This window comes from Humulus lupulus, chromosome 8 (genome assembly GCF_963169125.1).
Source record: "Humulus lupulus chromosome 8, drHumLupu1.1, whole genome shotgun sequence".
Lineage (NCBI taxonomy): Eukaryota > Viridiplantae > Streptophyta > Magnoliopsida > Rosales > Cannabaceae > Humulus > Humulus lupulus.
Window position 1 is genome coordinate 139,108,423 of NC_084800.1, and position 15,739 is coordinate 139,124,161.

Here is a 15,739-nt window from a genome sequence, read left to right on the forward strand (position 1 = left end):
GTCTTCAATAGGTCTTTCTCCCCCCCAAGGGTCTTGCATATGAACTGCAAACAGACAATGGAGGAGATAAGACACAATCCGCGAAGTAGTGTGGAAGATTGGGATAACGTTGCTCGTGCCTAAATAACCAGCAGCATCCTAATCCTACGCTAACTTCAACGTGGGTAGTTTGAAAGATGGATAAAAACAAAAAGGAAAGTAAACTATTTTCTTAAAAGAGAACTTTTTCGACTCCTGAGGGGCGGGAAATTTTTTTGGTTTTTTCAACTGGCTTAAAGGTTGAATCTTTCGTCAACCTAACGTCCCAAACCAGAGATCCTAACTATCAAACTATAGCCTTAACCTATACAAAGCATAAAAACGCACTTTTACCAAGCAATAGGCAGTTTATACCAAAAAACCCTTAAAACCCTACTCAAGAATACAGAAGTTGCAGAGCACAGAAACGGCATGAATGGCGTAATAGAAAGCTTAAAGAATGAAGTTCTTACCTGGGCGAAGATGGAGATTCATAAGAAGATGAAAACTCGAACCGGAAGACCTTCGGCTAGACGTCCGACTAGTTTTCGAAGCTCTGAACTTTGGTGCAAGTTCTTGAAAATATTGGCAAAGATGGTGAATAAAAATTTCTTAAAGGGGAAGAAAAGCCTACTTATAGGGATCGAAGGGATGGCCAAAAGGCAGTAATCATCACTTCCCACTTTCGAAAGGTGGGGAAGTGTATAAGCCGTCAAATTTCCTTTTTGGAAATTAAAAAGGCTTGATTAGACATAATTATGTCATGGTTTTCGAAAATGCACGGGGATTCTGACAGACATCATGGGGATGTGAACGGTTGTTCCTTTAAGTTTCTTTATTGCTGGCCGCACTAAACAAACTTGGGGGGCAAATGTTATCCCAAAAATCAGAAGTGAATGACATGGCAAGCATTAAATACACGCGGCTGACATCTGGCAGAATCTGTGCTCGACTATCGACCAGAAAGACATCCAGTATCATGCGATCGATTTCTTCATACGACCAGCCTGGTCGTACGCACATTATACGCGGAGGAAATCTTAGGCAGTTATGATGGAATCCAAAATTATCTCCCATGATTTCCTGAGTATCTGATTATTTAGGAAAGAATATCTGTAACAAATCAAGGTAGATCTTCCCTGAGCTTATAAATAGAAGAAGAGGGCTCAGGGAAGAGGGTCGATCCCTTTTCTTTTAAGCAAAAAAGATCTTTTGAGATTAGAGAGAGATTACACGAGAATAATTGTATTTTCTTCTTCAGAGGTTAGCGAAACTCATTGAACCCCAGTTCTTTGGTCACCCCTTTGAATCTCATTTCAATAACAATTCAAGTGGACGTAGGTTATTACCAGACCCTGGGGCCGAACCACTATAAAATCTTGTGTTCTTATTATTTTCGTCATCACATTCTTTTCAACGTATTCATCCACGTCAAGCGTATTTTGACTCCGTGTCAGTTGGCCAAAATCTGGGTCAACACTCACCATTTTAGATCTCTTGCCAAACAATTTACAACAAAAACAATATACTTTATCAAAATCTTTTGAATACACTAACCACCTTCTATCATATTTTTCTCCATTTGACAATATTCTTGTATAATAAGAAGTTGAAAAGTGTCTACCATTTTCATCTTTAATAAGACTGAAATCAATTATTATTCGAATTGGACCCTTTTCTACTAACAAGTCTATTAGTTTATTATCAAGATTTTCCCATCTTCCCGGATCATAAATATAATCTAAATCTTCTTTAAAAAGTTTAGTTTCCATGATCTCTTCAACTTCAATATTTTCTTGACATTTTTCAATTTCCTCAACCATCACATCATCAAATATTTCATCATCTACTAAATTATCTAAATTTATTGGTTCATTAGTTTCTTTACTTGAGTTACTTTCATCTTTTTTGTTAGTGACAAATTTTTTTTCTAAAGCTCCTCTTTGAGAATAAATTAAACTTTCTATTCTCCTTTTTTTTAAGTTTTTCATTACCCGACATATATTTTCTACTAGACATAGTTGTTTCAATTTTAGGCACAACAAAACAAAATCACAATGATTTTAATGAAAAATAAAAAAATTAAACTATTATTGCATATAATATAAGAAAAGAGCACTATTACTAATAATAAAAAAGTATATGAAAGAAAGATATAACCTTGAATTATTGCAAATAAAAATAAGTATTCTCTCTTGAATCTTTTCTTTGAATTTTGAAGTTTCCTCTCTTGGAATATTGTAGATAGAGAACGTAATAAAAAAAAATCCTTCAAGTTAAGAAGTATATATATATGTCTATGTCAACAATATCAAAATTTATCACATAAAAAGTTAAAAGAAAAAAAAAAGTTGAATGAATATGTACCTCTATCTCTATGAGACTATGATGATTTGTTTCTTGTATCCAAACTCAATGCCAACTTGCCAATCTCAAGAATAATTGAAAATTTTAGAGCACAAAAGATTAAAAGATATATAGTGTGTAAGAGGTTAGAGGAGAAGAGAAAGTTGATGTAATAAAAATAGTAAAAATGAACATTTATATATAATGGTTTGATTTGAATTTGGGCCTTTGGCTGATATTAAAAAAAAATAAAAAATTAAGCTTCTTCCAACGGTTGGGACTTTTCATGTCCCAACCAATTGCATTTCATCAATTTAATTACAATGTGGGCTTTTAATACTATTGGTTGGGTTGGGTCTTGTCTTGGGAACTTAAGTTTCATTAATTTTTTTTTTGTTGGGCTATTCATCAGCCAGGGTTTGGCCCGAGGCCCCAAATGAAAATGGTGGAGTGAAAAAGCCCAATTTTTTGGGCTGTCATGTAAATAAAAAAAAATTAAGGGGCCTTTTGGGCTGAGGGGCCTGGGGCAGTGGCCCCTACTGCCCCACCCTTTAGCCGGGCCTGATTTTACTTACCACAATTTCTACATAATTATTATTATTAAGTACTGCTAATGAATATATCTCTTCTCCAAATTAATAACAAAGGAGCCTGCAAAGAAAGACGATGCAGAATAATTGCTTTCTCATACTGACTCCTTCAACAAGCCTTGTTTTTTTACTATTAAAGGAGAAGTAAACGAAGTTGGTAAGACCTACAAAAATCTACACCCTTTATTCATTTATTTATTTTTACAAATTTAAAAGCAAACAAACAAACAACTATGACTATGCTTATAACTTATATACAAGTTATGTTGGGTTTTATGCTCTTATAAAATCATACAAGACATTTAATGAGATTTTATATTGTCAATAAAAGAAGTAGAAATCATTTAGTTTGATAATCGTGTTGCTTGCTTGTTTCATTACATGATTATTGGAATAATACAAACATTTATAAAATCTCGAACATATAAATAATTAGAATTATAGTGACTAGGTCACAGTGGATTATAATTGTAATTATATGTTCAAAAGAACGAATCGTAAGATTAAGTCAGTGCATTGGATTTTCACTAATCTAGTAATCTACGATGCGATCTACTTACACATTCGATGTGTGATGTCTTATCCAAGACATTGACCAAGTACATAAGATTGGATGTATTTTGTTACATTGGACTGGATCGTAATTGATTATTGTTAAGATAAGTAAGTATCCTTATTATCTAATCTAATCATATCACAACGTTAACCATAGGTCAATTCAATCTTAATTCTGAGTGATTAATATTCTGCTAATTGTATTATTCAAGCCTTTTGATTTGTTCGTTACTAGCTTACCCTACGGAGTAGCTCATACTTACATATTGGAGATTTTGTAGTATAATTGAGTGAAATTATTTATCATAGACATGAAATCTATAGCTTATGTTTAAAAAGTGGAATAATAATTTCCTTATAGCTTGGCTCAAGTGTAAAATGATAGAGTACTCATTTTTTGTAATTAAGTTTTTCGGAAATATCATTTACAAAGAACATAGTGAGAGTTAAGGATAAAACACCCATGAGGGGTAAAACAGTAATTTGCACCAGTCTCATTAGTAGATCATCTACAGAGGATTGAATGATGGTTATGGTTATAACAATCAATAATGTATTTACATTTGGTGTAAAATGTTCTATGAATTCAAGAGTGCAATTCTGAGTCTATTGTGGAGTCGCAAGGAATTAATAAAGTAGTTAGATTATTTGTTACAAATAAACTCATGGATCTATGGTCCCCATGTCATCTCTTATCAAAAAGAACCTAGTAGTCTTGAATAATTAAATTAATTATTAATTATAAAAATATCACATTGACTAGTTCAATAGAAATAAATAATGATAAATTATTTATTGATATTGTTGACGCGGTTTTTCACCAACAGTGTATTAAGAAATAACAATGGCAGATTAGTGTTTAATGGTAAACCGTAATGAATCAAGAATTCACTCAAGAACACATAACTTTTACATGGTTCAATGATTAAAATCTACCTAGTCCACGAGTCAATATTATTATTGCTTCTCTCTCGATTTTGGTAGAGATTCGGTATTAGCGATAAAATTCTCCCTTTCCTATCCAATATTCCCAGCATTTATAGGAGAATTCCATGGACAGGTTTGGGTAACCGCGTGATTCAATCACACATTTACATAATGTCTACATTCCATACAAATAATTATCATTTATATTGGGATATGATTTGATCACAAAGTAAATATGTCATGTTATCTTGGATAGTAAATATGACCATCTGGTCATGAATAAGCGTATAAGAAAATCCTGAATCTTTGGGAATCCTTTAGTATGCAGTATGTGTTATATCTAAATCACTCGAGCTGTGTATCTTCCACGGGCTTGCATTCTGACAGCTATCTGACCCCGAGCTAGTGCTTTGATGACTTATCTTATTCGTAGTTCATGGTAAAGTTAGAACGCCTAACACCAGGTCTGACCATTACGAACCTCAAGCTGTCCGTATAGATAATAATCAGATATTCTTCTTGACTACTTTTCCACGTAATTATCCGCCAGCTGTATACGAGCTGAGTGAATGAACTTGTGCTAAGATTAGGGTACAATATTTTCCCCCCAAGCTCCTGCTCGTGTATGATGTCATCATTTCCTGACCTACACAGTAGGGGCTTTTAAACTTCTGCTACACAAAACCATGCTTGCCTACTACTCAAGTACTAGACACGTGGTGTACTGCAATTGGCGTCTGTTCGGGTTTCGAGGATTGCAATAATTGTCTTTTCAACGTTTTGCCGCCATTTGGTCTATTTAATCTTGGCCCTTAGATCTTGAGCTAACCCAATTGCATGGCCCAAATTAATTTATGTAATTTATGTATAAATAGGATGACCAGATTTCAAACCTCACCACCTTTGCATTTAAAAATTTCCCTTTTCTAAACTTCCAAGCATCCCTTCTTCCCTAGAATTCCCAAAATAGTTCATTGTGCCCAAACATTCAGAAACTTTCTAGGAGCTTCCCATTGCCGAGTCTACTCCCTCTAATCAATGAACATATTTTCCTGTAAGTATCTCATCCCTTGGTTTGAAAAGTTTTCCCATTTTTTTTATTCAATGAAATTTCTGTTCTTAACCATCTTCGTCCACAACACTCATTGTTGTTACCATTTGGCTATTTCTAAATGTTCATAGGGAATAGGTTTCAATTTAGGTTCAATGGGTGAGTCCAAACATGTTTTATAAATAATACGTTCATAAAACTGGGGAAACTTCTGGGTAAATCTGGATAACCCTAATGGTGAATTGGTTTAAAAAATACCCATTCGGGGTAAAGAATTTGAAGGGCCTTTAGGTTTAAAACCAGATAGCTTAGGGGTTATGTTTTCTTGGGTGGTTTTGCACTAAACTGCATCCCAAGGAAAGTAGTGGTCTAACATTTCTGACACACGGATCCCTAAATATCAGGGGACTGTTAAGAAATTGAGGTGCGTAACTTTGGGTATCGTGTGGCACCACGCTATGGGTTTCGAATAACTTTAGCTCGTTTAACAAAAATAACCCATTTCGCCCGTACCCTCGCGACATAGTTATAGATCATCTTAGGTCGCCTACTAGCTAGGTCGCTTTGTCGTCATGCGATCTGATGCCCCCGCCCCCCCCCCCCCCCCCAAAGAATAAATTCGCGAGCTCATCTACCCAACGCAAGGACAAAGGGAAGCAGTTCGTCCCTGACTCTCCCATTCCGCACTTCGGTCCGGTAGTGGAGAAGGAAGTTCTCGTCGACCCCAATGCGTTCTTTGAGGCCGAGCACATTATCTCAAAGATCACGACTCAGGGGAAGGTGAATAAAATCTTGTTGAGTCATAACATTGAGGTGGGAGCTGGCGGTCTCCTAGCCTGACCTGCGTTCAAAGGGGAATGGAGATGTGCCCCTTTCCAAGACGACTACACAGCTTGGAGTGATGAGCACCTGAAGGCTGTGGCCTTCCTTCCCCTGGACCAGTATTTCGTAGATTTCTTAAACTATATAAAATTGGCTCCTTTTCAGCTCCCCCCAAATTCATATAGACTTTTAACGGGGCTAAAATATCTGTTCTTGAGACATGAGTGGGAGGTCCCCACCCTGGTAGACATATTATACTTCTTCTGTCTCAAGGCAAGCCCTGACCAGAGGGGACGCAGTGACGGGTTCTACTACCTCACGCGGTTTCCAAACTCCACCTCCGTCATTGAGCTCCCCAGCCATCCAAACGGCTATAAAGATGTATTCTTTATGTCGAATGGCTTCAAGAATTGCGAACACTGTTACTTCAACCGACCTCATAAGTCTTCCATCTTTGTAAATCTAGCTCGGGAACTTTTATTTCTTTTACTTAAAATAATTTTCTTGTACAAGTCCTGATTGAATTTGCTATTCATGCAGCCATATTCGCCAGGACAGGAAAATTTGTGACCCTCGGGGGTCAGTATGAGAAGCTGTCCAGACTTCCCCCTAGTGAAAAGGATTATCGCCAGGTTGTTAATGACGTCACGATGCTGGTCTGTAAGTTGATCAGCGAGGGTCAAACACTGGCCCTGAGGACCCGAGCTCCTATTCCGATGATCCCTGAGCTTCCCTTCTCTCAAGAAGCCTTGCCAGCCACCGAGGACACCGAGGAGGAAGAGGACGAGGTGCCTCTCATGTGAAAAAGGCGGGCCCTTGAAACAGACCAAAGATCTGATCCTGATCGAGCTGCTTCTGGGGTAGCAGTCGGCCCCTCCGGCCAAGGTAACCCATACCTTTTTAGGGAATTAGATCGAGTTGCTGCTAGTTTTAGGTTAATTCGTTTCAATCCCAACCAGCTAGTTAGTCGTCACCCCACCGATCCGGACCTAAACATAACTCTCTTCCAATGCGTGGACCTTTTGGTGGTGTGCTACGACCATAGCTACCACAAAGGACCACTGTTGTTGGCAATACACTGCACTTTAAGTCGTCTATTTTCGAAGAATATGGAACCAACCTTAGGACTTGGCCCTCTCTGCTCCAAGGGGCATTTGCTCCTGGATTTAGACAGTATGTAGACAAATCTAGCCCTGAGGATGGACCTGAACCCCCTAGGATTTTAGAGATTGTACCCCTAGATTCCCCCTCCTCTCTATTACTCCCAGAGCTAGAGGTCACAATGCTTAGCCCGGTTCATACACCCGAGCTAGTGATTATAGATTCCTCCCCCAGCCCGGAGGTTAGGATCTTTATCTCCTCTTTCTTTATATATGTTTTTGACAATTTTTGTGAACTAACCCCCTTTGTTCTTTATAGGCGAAGAAATGGAACAAGCAGGAGCTCCTGACCTACGAACTACTTTTCAGGCTAAAAAGCCTGGAGCGGGCCCCGTTGTACAGAGGCCCAGAGTGGCAAAGAAGACCACCCCTGGAACAAGGAATACTTCAAAATCCCCTACTAAGGGTAAGCACACAAGCTCACTAGGGAGCCAGCTCCGGTGGCTATTGTCATTATTGAGCAACTTCCTCCTCCCCCTTTCAACATATGCCTCTACCTCCCCAAGTTATTCAAGCTGAGGCTGCCCCCATTGTCCAAATACCGGTGGAAACACAGGACCTGGAGAAGATCCCTGAGGCCTTTCGAGGTATAGTATATGAGACAACAACTCATATGGTGGGCCACGCGTACAAAGCCAGTACGAGGGACCTGAGGGCCATAGAAGAGCGCAGCTCGGAGGATGTCCTTGAGTCTTCCATGGGGATGAACCTCACAATGAGTCCTTCCATAACTAATTTTTTTTGTTTAATATGTTTTTCCTCTTTTTTTTATATATCTCTGAGCTTGTCCTGTTATTCTACAGTCTGTCCTGGCCCAATACCGGAGCATAGCTCGTGCCAACGCCAGAAATGAAGAAGTTCGGGTTGAGTTGGCTACTGCCAAGGCCGGCTTGAAGTCTGCTCAAGAAAATGAGCAGGCTGCAAAGGCTGCTCTTATTTCTTCCCAAGAAAATGAGCAGGCCACAAAGACTGCATTGTTTGGCTCCCAAACTCAGACCGCAGAAGCGAACCACTGAGTTGAACAACTTCAGGTTAGGATAGGTGAGCTCATAGCGAAACTACTCGAGGCTGAAGTTAAAGCTAAGGAGGAAAAGTCGGCGTCATCATCATCCACGGAGGAGATGTTGTACCATTGTTGGGCCTTCAACCAGGATGGGAACTTCTCCTTCATGAGACCCGGGCTGTGGGATCCATACCTTGCTAAGTTCAAGGCTCGGCTTCTGCAAGAACCCTCAGATACTGGTGAGTCATCTGGAGCGGCGGAGGGAGACGGCGAGGAGGTCACTTCTGCGGGGCGAGCTGACGGGTTCCAATGATATGATTTTATTTGTAATTTTCTGTCTTTTGATATTAAACAATTTCCTTCGGGCTTAGAGGTTTCTTCTCCTCGATGTGACAATATATTTATTTGTCTTATTTTGATCCATTCGTCTTTCCTTCATTAACTTCTCATGCTTATGAATCCTTAGACTCTTGTACATTTGAGATTTTAGGAATCAAATTTTAGATCGAGATAGATCTTATCGAACATAGTTATATCCAAGTTTTTGTTTGCTTATTTGTATTATACCTATTAAGAATTAGGCCTCGAACCTGGTTATATCCAGGGTTTTTAATGATTTTAACTTAGTTCGAGCTTTAAAAAGCCCTTGAATAATCCATTTTCCCAAATTTCTAAGATTTTAACTTAGTTATATCCACAGTTTTTGATGATTTAAACTTAGTTCGCGCTAGGTTTATTGAAAACTCGAGCTTTAAAAAGCCATTGAATAATCAATTTTTCCAAACTTCTAAGTTTTCAGACCTGGTTATGTCTAGGGTTTTAAATGATTTAAACTTAGTTTGTGCTAGGTTTATTGAAAACTCGAGCTTTAAAAAGCCGTTGAATAATCAATTTTTCCAAGCTTCTAAGTTTTTTGATCTTATTTGAGCAGGCTTAATTTTGATCTTATTCGATTATGTGCCCCCCAAGTAACCAGAATGTATAAAATTTCTTGGTTGCTTTTACAAATGTGAGAACACGAGCTTGCAATAACAACACTAAGAGATAGTTATTTAACAATCCATCTATTATTTAATAAAAACGACTTTTATAAATAAGTCTTATATTGATGGTGGTACTATTGATAATAATTTTTCAATTGCAGAGCATTCTAGGTCCGAGGGACTACTTCCCCATTCAGTCGAGCTATCTTGAAAGTTCCTTCACGCAAAACTTTTACAACCTGGTATGACCCCTCCCAGTTTGGACCCAATACACCATCCTTGGGGTCTTTATTTGCCAAAAAGACCCTTCGGAGAACTAGGTCCCCCAATCCAATTCTGCGCCCCTTAACTTTAGAATTAAAATAACAAGTGATTTTTGTTGATAATGGGCGAGCTGTAACTGCAACTCCTCTCGTTTTTCTTCAATCAGATCGAGAGATGGGTTAAGTAGTCCATCATTATGTTCTTGATTAAATGTTCTTTGCCTGTGAGTAGCTTCCATGTCTTTGATTGAAAGAACAACCTCGCTTCCAAAAGTTAAGGAAAAAGGAGTATGCCCCATCGAGGTCCTGTGAGAAGTTCGGTAGGCCCAAAGTACTTGCAGAAGCTGTTCGGGCCATAATCCTTTGGCTTCGTCTAACCTCTTCTTCAAGCTTACCTTAAGGGTTTTGTTTACAGCCTCGACCTCAGCCTGTGGATATGCTACTGATGAGAAACTCTTCGTGATGCCAAATTTTTCACAGAAGTCAGTGAAGAGATCGATGTCGAACTGTGTCTCGTTGTCGGACACGATCTTTTTAGGAAGCCCAAACCGACATATAATATTTTTTACCACGAAGTCCAGGACTCTTTTTGAAGTGATGGTTGCCAGAGGCTCGGCTTATACCCACTTCATGAAGTAGTCGATCGCCACCACCGCGTAACGAACTCCCCTATCCCATAGGTAGGGAGCCTATTAGGTCGATTCCCTATACCACAAATGGCCATGGGGATGAAATCATCGTTAGCTTGACCGGAGCAGCTCGGGCAACCATGGAGAAACATTGGCATTTGCCACACTTCTGAAGATACGAGATCGAGTCTTTCGTTGAAGTGGGCCAGAAATAGCCCTGCCTTAGTATCTTTAGTGCCAGGTATTGCCCCCCAGCATGATCTCCACAAAAGCCTTCGTGTATTTCTTGTAAAATGGTTTTGGCTTCCTTGGGTAGAACACATCGCAGGAGAGGCAATGAATGACCATGCCGATATAAGGTTCCATCTACTATTATGTACCGTGGAGCTTGATAAAGTATTTTTCTCGCGTCTTTTCTGTCGTTAGGTAACTTTCCAGTTGCGAGGTATTCCATTATGGGAGTCATCTAGGTCGACCTTATGTCTATCATTCCGACCTCTATCACTTATCCCGTCACGCTCGAGCTCTCCAAGAACTCCACTGGCACCACATTCAATGTCTCAACCTCTTTTGTGGTAGCAAGTCGTGCCAAAGCATTAACATTAAAATTCTGCTCGCGGGGTATCAGTTCAACAGAGCTATACTCAAAATCTGACAGTTCTCCATTTACCTTAGCTAGGTAGGCCGCCATCTTGGTACCTCGGGCTTGATACTCTCTCAACACCTGATTGACCACGAGTTGGGAATCGCCATAACATTACATGACTTTCGCCTTGAGTTCCCTTGCTACCCTCAGTCCTGCTAGTAAGGCCTCATATTTGGCTTCATTGTTGGGTGCCTCAAATTTGAACCTCAGAGGTGTATGAAATTGATGCCCTTCTGGTGAGATTAGGATGATCCCAGCTCCTGATCCGTTCTCGTTTAACGATCCGTCAACGAAGATTTTCCATAATTCCTGCACTAACTCCCTCAAGATCTCCTCTTGAAAACCAGTGCATTCAGCCATAAAATCAGCAAGGGCCTAAGTTGTAATTGAGGTCCTTGGTACGTAAAATATCTTGAATTGGCTAAGTTCGATGGCCCATTTTAAAAGACATCCCGACGTTTCAGGTTTTTGTGAAACCTGCCTTAAAGGTTGGTCAGTCAAGACATTGAATGGATGGGACTGGAAATATGGTCAAAGCTTTCTGGAATCCAATATTAGATAGAATGCTAGCTTCTCTATCAGTGGATATCATGACTCAGCTCAAAGAAGTCTCTTGCTTACATAATAAACTGGTTTCTGATCACAGTCTTCTTCTCAAACTAACACGGCGCTGACTGTATTATCTGTGATGGCCAAATAAAGGAATAGAGATTCTCCAGACATTGGTTTAGATAACACGGGGGCTCGGCCAGATGCATTTTTAGGTCATGGAATGCCTGTTCGCACTCCTCTGTCCACTCAATTTTTTTTTCCTCTGAGCAAGTTGTAGAATGGCAGACACTTGTCAGTGGATTTTGAAATGAAACGATTCAAAGCCGCCACCCTTCCAGCTAGACTTTGAAATTCTTTATGCGACTTGGGTGAGGGCATTTCTAACAATGATATGATTTTCTCAGGATTCGCCTCGATCCCCCTCGTGTTGACTATGAACCCCAGGAATTTTCCAGATGCCACTTCGAAAGTGCATTTCTGGGGATTCAGCTTCATGTCATATCACCTTAATATTCCCGTGGTTGAGGGGAATTTCATTGCTAGGTGGCAGATAGATGTTATGGCTTCAAACGCCATCAGCGCAGGTCGGCCCAAACTCGCATTGTACGCAGCCGGACAATCGATCACCATGAACTCAAGTAACTTTGAAACAGTTCGCGAGTCTTCTCCCAATGTCACCACCAATCTGATCATCCCGATTGTTGCTGACCCTTCACCAGAAAACCCATACAGAGTCATTGAGGTCGCCTTCGAATCAGTTACAGATAACCTCATTTTTTCCAAGGTGGACCTGAAAAGTAGATTCACAGAACTTCTGTTATCCACTAGTGTTCTTCGGACCCTCAAGCTGGCAAGCTGAATGATTATGACCAACGGATCGTTATGTGGTAATTGGCCATGGCTAGCATCCTCTTCTATGAAAATGATTGGTTTCTTTTCCAATCGCTGTTGTTTCAATAACCATTGTTCCAGGAAAAACTCCACCCCGTTATGGGACTTCAATTCGTTAATGTACCTCTTCTGGGCCACGCTGCTCGTGCCTGCCAAATGAAGTCCTCCCAAAATTGTGGTTATACCTCCCCCTACTATCGAGGGAGGGTCGACCTAATTTTCTTGAGCTCCAGGTCGGTTGTTCGGAGCTTCTAGAACAGACAGCAGGGTCTGACCAACGGGCTGACTCAGATTCATCCGATTTCGAGCGTATTGGGCCAAAGGTCCCACCCTAATGAGGGTTTCAATCTCATCCTTCAGCTGTCGGCAATTATCAGGGTTATGACCGATGTCATTGTGGAATCGGTAGAACTTTCATGAATCTCTCTTCGCCCTCGGGTTCTTTAACAGTTTTGGCTTCTTTCATGGAAGGTGATTAGAATTTGCTGTAAAGGTTCATTTTAGGTTTGTTTTAGAGATTATTTTATGTTATGTTTTTAGTTATTTAGGATTGTTTAGCGCAAATTTATGCTTGTTTTCTTCTTGCTTTAGGTTTTAATGGTCAAGTACATAATATGGAGTGAAATGAGAATAAGATGGATTTTGTGTTGATTGTGGAGTTTCAAGACATTATGTGTGGAAAATACTACATTGAAGATGCTCAACACACGTCGTTTATGCTCTATAACACAAGTTTGAGACTTCAAGCCGCATTTTGACCATGATTTATTCACTTTCTGGAAACACTTTTAGACATATAAGTTGTAGATATTTCTCTTATCTTTCCATATATTTTTTAATCATTCAATTTGGAGTTATATCGAAGGAGTTATGATCAAAATACGATGAGCTGACGCTGCAGGCTATTCGAAACGAGTTTCCGTTCTATTCTGGAAGTAGCACCCCAATGCTAGAAAAGGAGCGCCACAGTGTTATCAAGAACAATCGAGTAGCGCCCCAGCGCTACATGGAGGGCGCTATAGCGCTAGTGAACAAAATTTTAGGCGTTTTGGCTCTGACTTTAGTGCTACAGCGCTCCAGACACAGCGCTATAGATTTGAGGCATTTTCATATTTTAAACCACTTTTTGAGGGCAAAATAGTCTATTCACTTGGGAACATTGGAGGGCTATTTAAGAACATTTTTTTGCGATTTTGGGAGGGGTTTGAGTTTTTGGAAAAAAAAAACCTAGATTAGAAGAGGCTGTTGTAATTAGTTTTCTATTCCATCTAAATTCATTAGGTTGATTTTTATGATCATTTATTTGAAGTTTAATTTCCTCATGTTATTTAGGAACTAATTTCTTTTATCTAGGGATTAATGTATTCGCTAAGATTTCTATTTAATTTTATTATGATTTTCTATTAATACTGCTTTTCTATTATAATCTATATGATGTTTGATTAATGCTAGTAAATACTTTATCACTATTTACTTGATTTAATGGTTTTGATTCAAAATTCGAAAGATGAGAATTGAATATGCTATAATTGTATAGACATAGGTTGCATATTGGATGAAAGTACCTTTATGACTTGTGTAGTAATTAGGTTTCCATGTTTAATGCCTTCTATATGTTCAAGTTTATCACAGAAATGTAGAAAACCTACATATAGATTGATATCTTATATCTTGAAAAAGAATAGGAATCGACTATATTAACCTCCTATTAGAACAGAAAGAAGAGATTTAGAATTGATTATTAAAATTAATAGAATGAATAGTTGATGAAAGTAATTCCTAGGTTTTTTTTATTATTGATTTTTAATTAAGTGATTCATTGTTTTGTTTCCAGTTCTTTAATTTTTGTTCATAGTTTATAGTATTTCTTTTACCTTTAATTATTCACTTAAATTTTAATCTACCAAATAGAATTTGAAAATCAATTAGTGATACTTGAAAGACAGTCTTTGTGGGACGATATCCGTTCTTCCGAAATTTACTACTTGACACGACCATGTATACTTACGTCTTAATTTTCATAGATCAAGTTCTTGGCGCCGTTGCCGGGGACTTATATTCCAATATCATAGTAATTTTTATTTGTTCTAATTTGGTTATTTTATTTTATTTCTGTTAACATTTATTTGGATCAAGGTTCTATTGTGTTTCAGGACTTTTTGGTATATGCGAAGCAATAGACAAAATGAGATTATACCAATAGATCTGGAAATTGAAAGAACGTGTAGACAGAACAGGAAAACAAAGAGGAGATTGGAGTTTACCATGGCTAACAATTTGAGAAATGGTGCTAATAATGGTCAAGGGGCTGCAGAGGTTCCAAGGGAGCAAGGACCAAGAACTTTGAGAGATTATGTACTTCTTACTATTACAGGAGTGCATTCATGCATTAGACCTCCAACCATTGCTGCAAACAATTTTGAGATTAAGCCAGCAATTCTTCAAATGGTCCAATCAACTGTTCAGTTTGGAGGTATGCAAACGGAGGACCCTAATTTACACATAGCTAATTTTTTGGAGTTATGTGTTACGGTCAAGTTGAATGGGGTGAGTGATGACGCTATATGATTGAGGCTATTCCCATTTTCACTGAGGGATAGGGCGAAGAGTTGGCTAATATCCTTGCAAGCGAATTCTATTACTACATGGGAGGAGTTAGCTCAGTAGTTCCTTGCCAAGTTCTTTCCTCCAGCAAAGGCTGTAAAACTGAGGGGAGAGATTAATAACTTTAATCAGATGGAAGTAGTAACTGTATGATTCTTGGGAGCACTTTAAGGAGTTGTTAAGGAAGTGTCCACTCCATGGAATAGAAAAGTGGATGTTGGTGCATAATTTTTATAATGGATTGAATGGAACAACTAGGACAATTATAGATGTTGTGGCAGGAGGTGCCTTTATGAGTAAGAGTGCTAATGAGGCATATGAGCTATTAGAGGAGACGGCGATGAATAATTACCAATGGCCAACTGAAAGCGAACAACCAAAGAAGGTGGCTGGCATGATGGAATTGGATGCTATATCAATGCTTTCTGTTCAAGTAGCAGCCTTGACAAAGCAATTGCAAAAGACTACACTCCCATCTCAAGCTATGCAAATTCAAAACTTGTGTGAATTGTGTGGAACAACCCATCCACCTAACCAATGCCCTGCTCTAGATATGAATGACATGCCCATGGAAGAAGTACAAGCTATAGGGAATTACCAAAGACAACCCAATAATCTGAATTCCATGTCCTACAACTCAGGTTGGAAGAACCATCCTAATTTTTCCTGGTCCAATAACCAAAACACTCTACAACCCTA

At 38.9% G+C, this 15,739-nt stretch overlaps 1 non-coding gene across 1 annotated transcript; it reads right to left on the reverse strand.

The window, feature by feature from the left end:
* Window positions 1–15,139: 15,139 nt before the first annotated feature.
* On the reverse strand, window positions 15,140–15,244 carry LOC133799154 (small nucleolar RNA R71). The gene has a single exon (XR_009876351.1). It is a non-coding gene; the product is annotated as a small nucleolar RNA R71 (small nucleolar RNA).
* Between the last annotated feature and the right edge of the window lie 495 nt (window positions 15,245–15,739).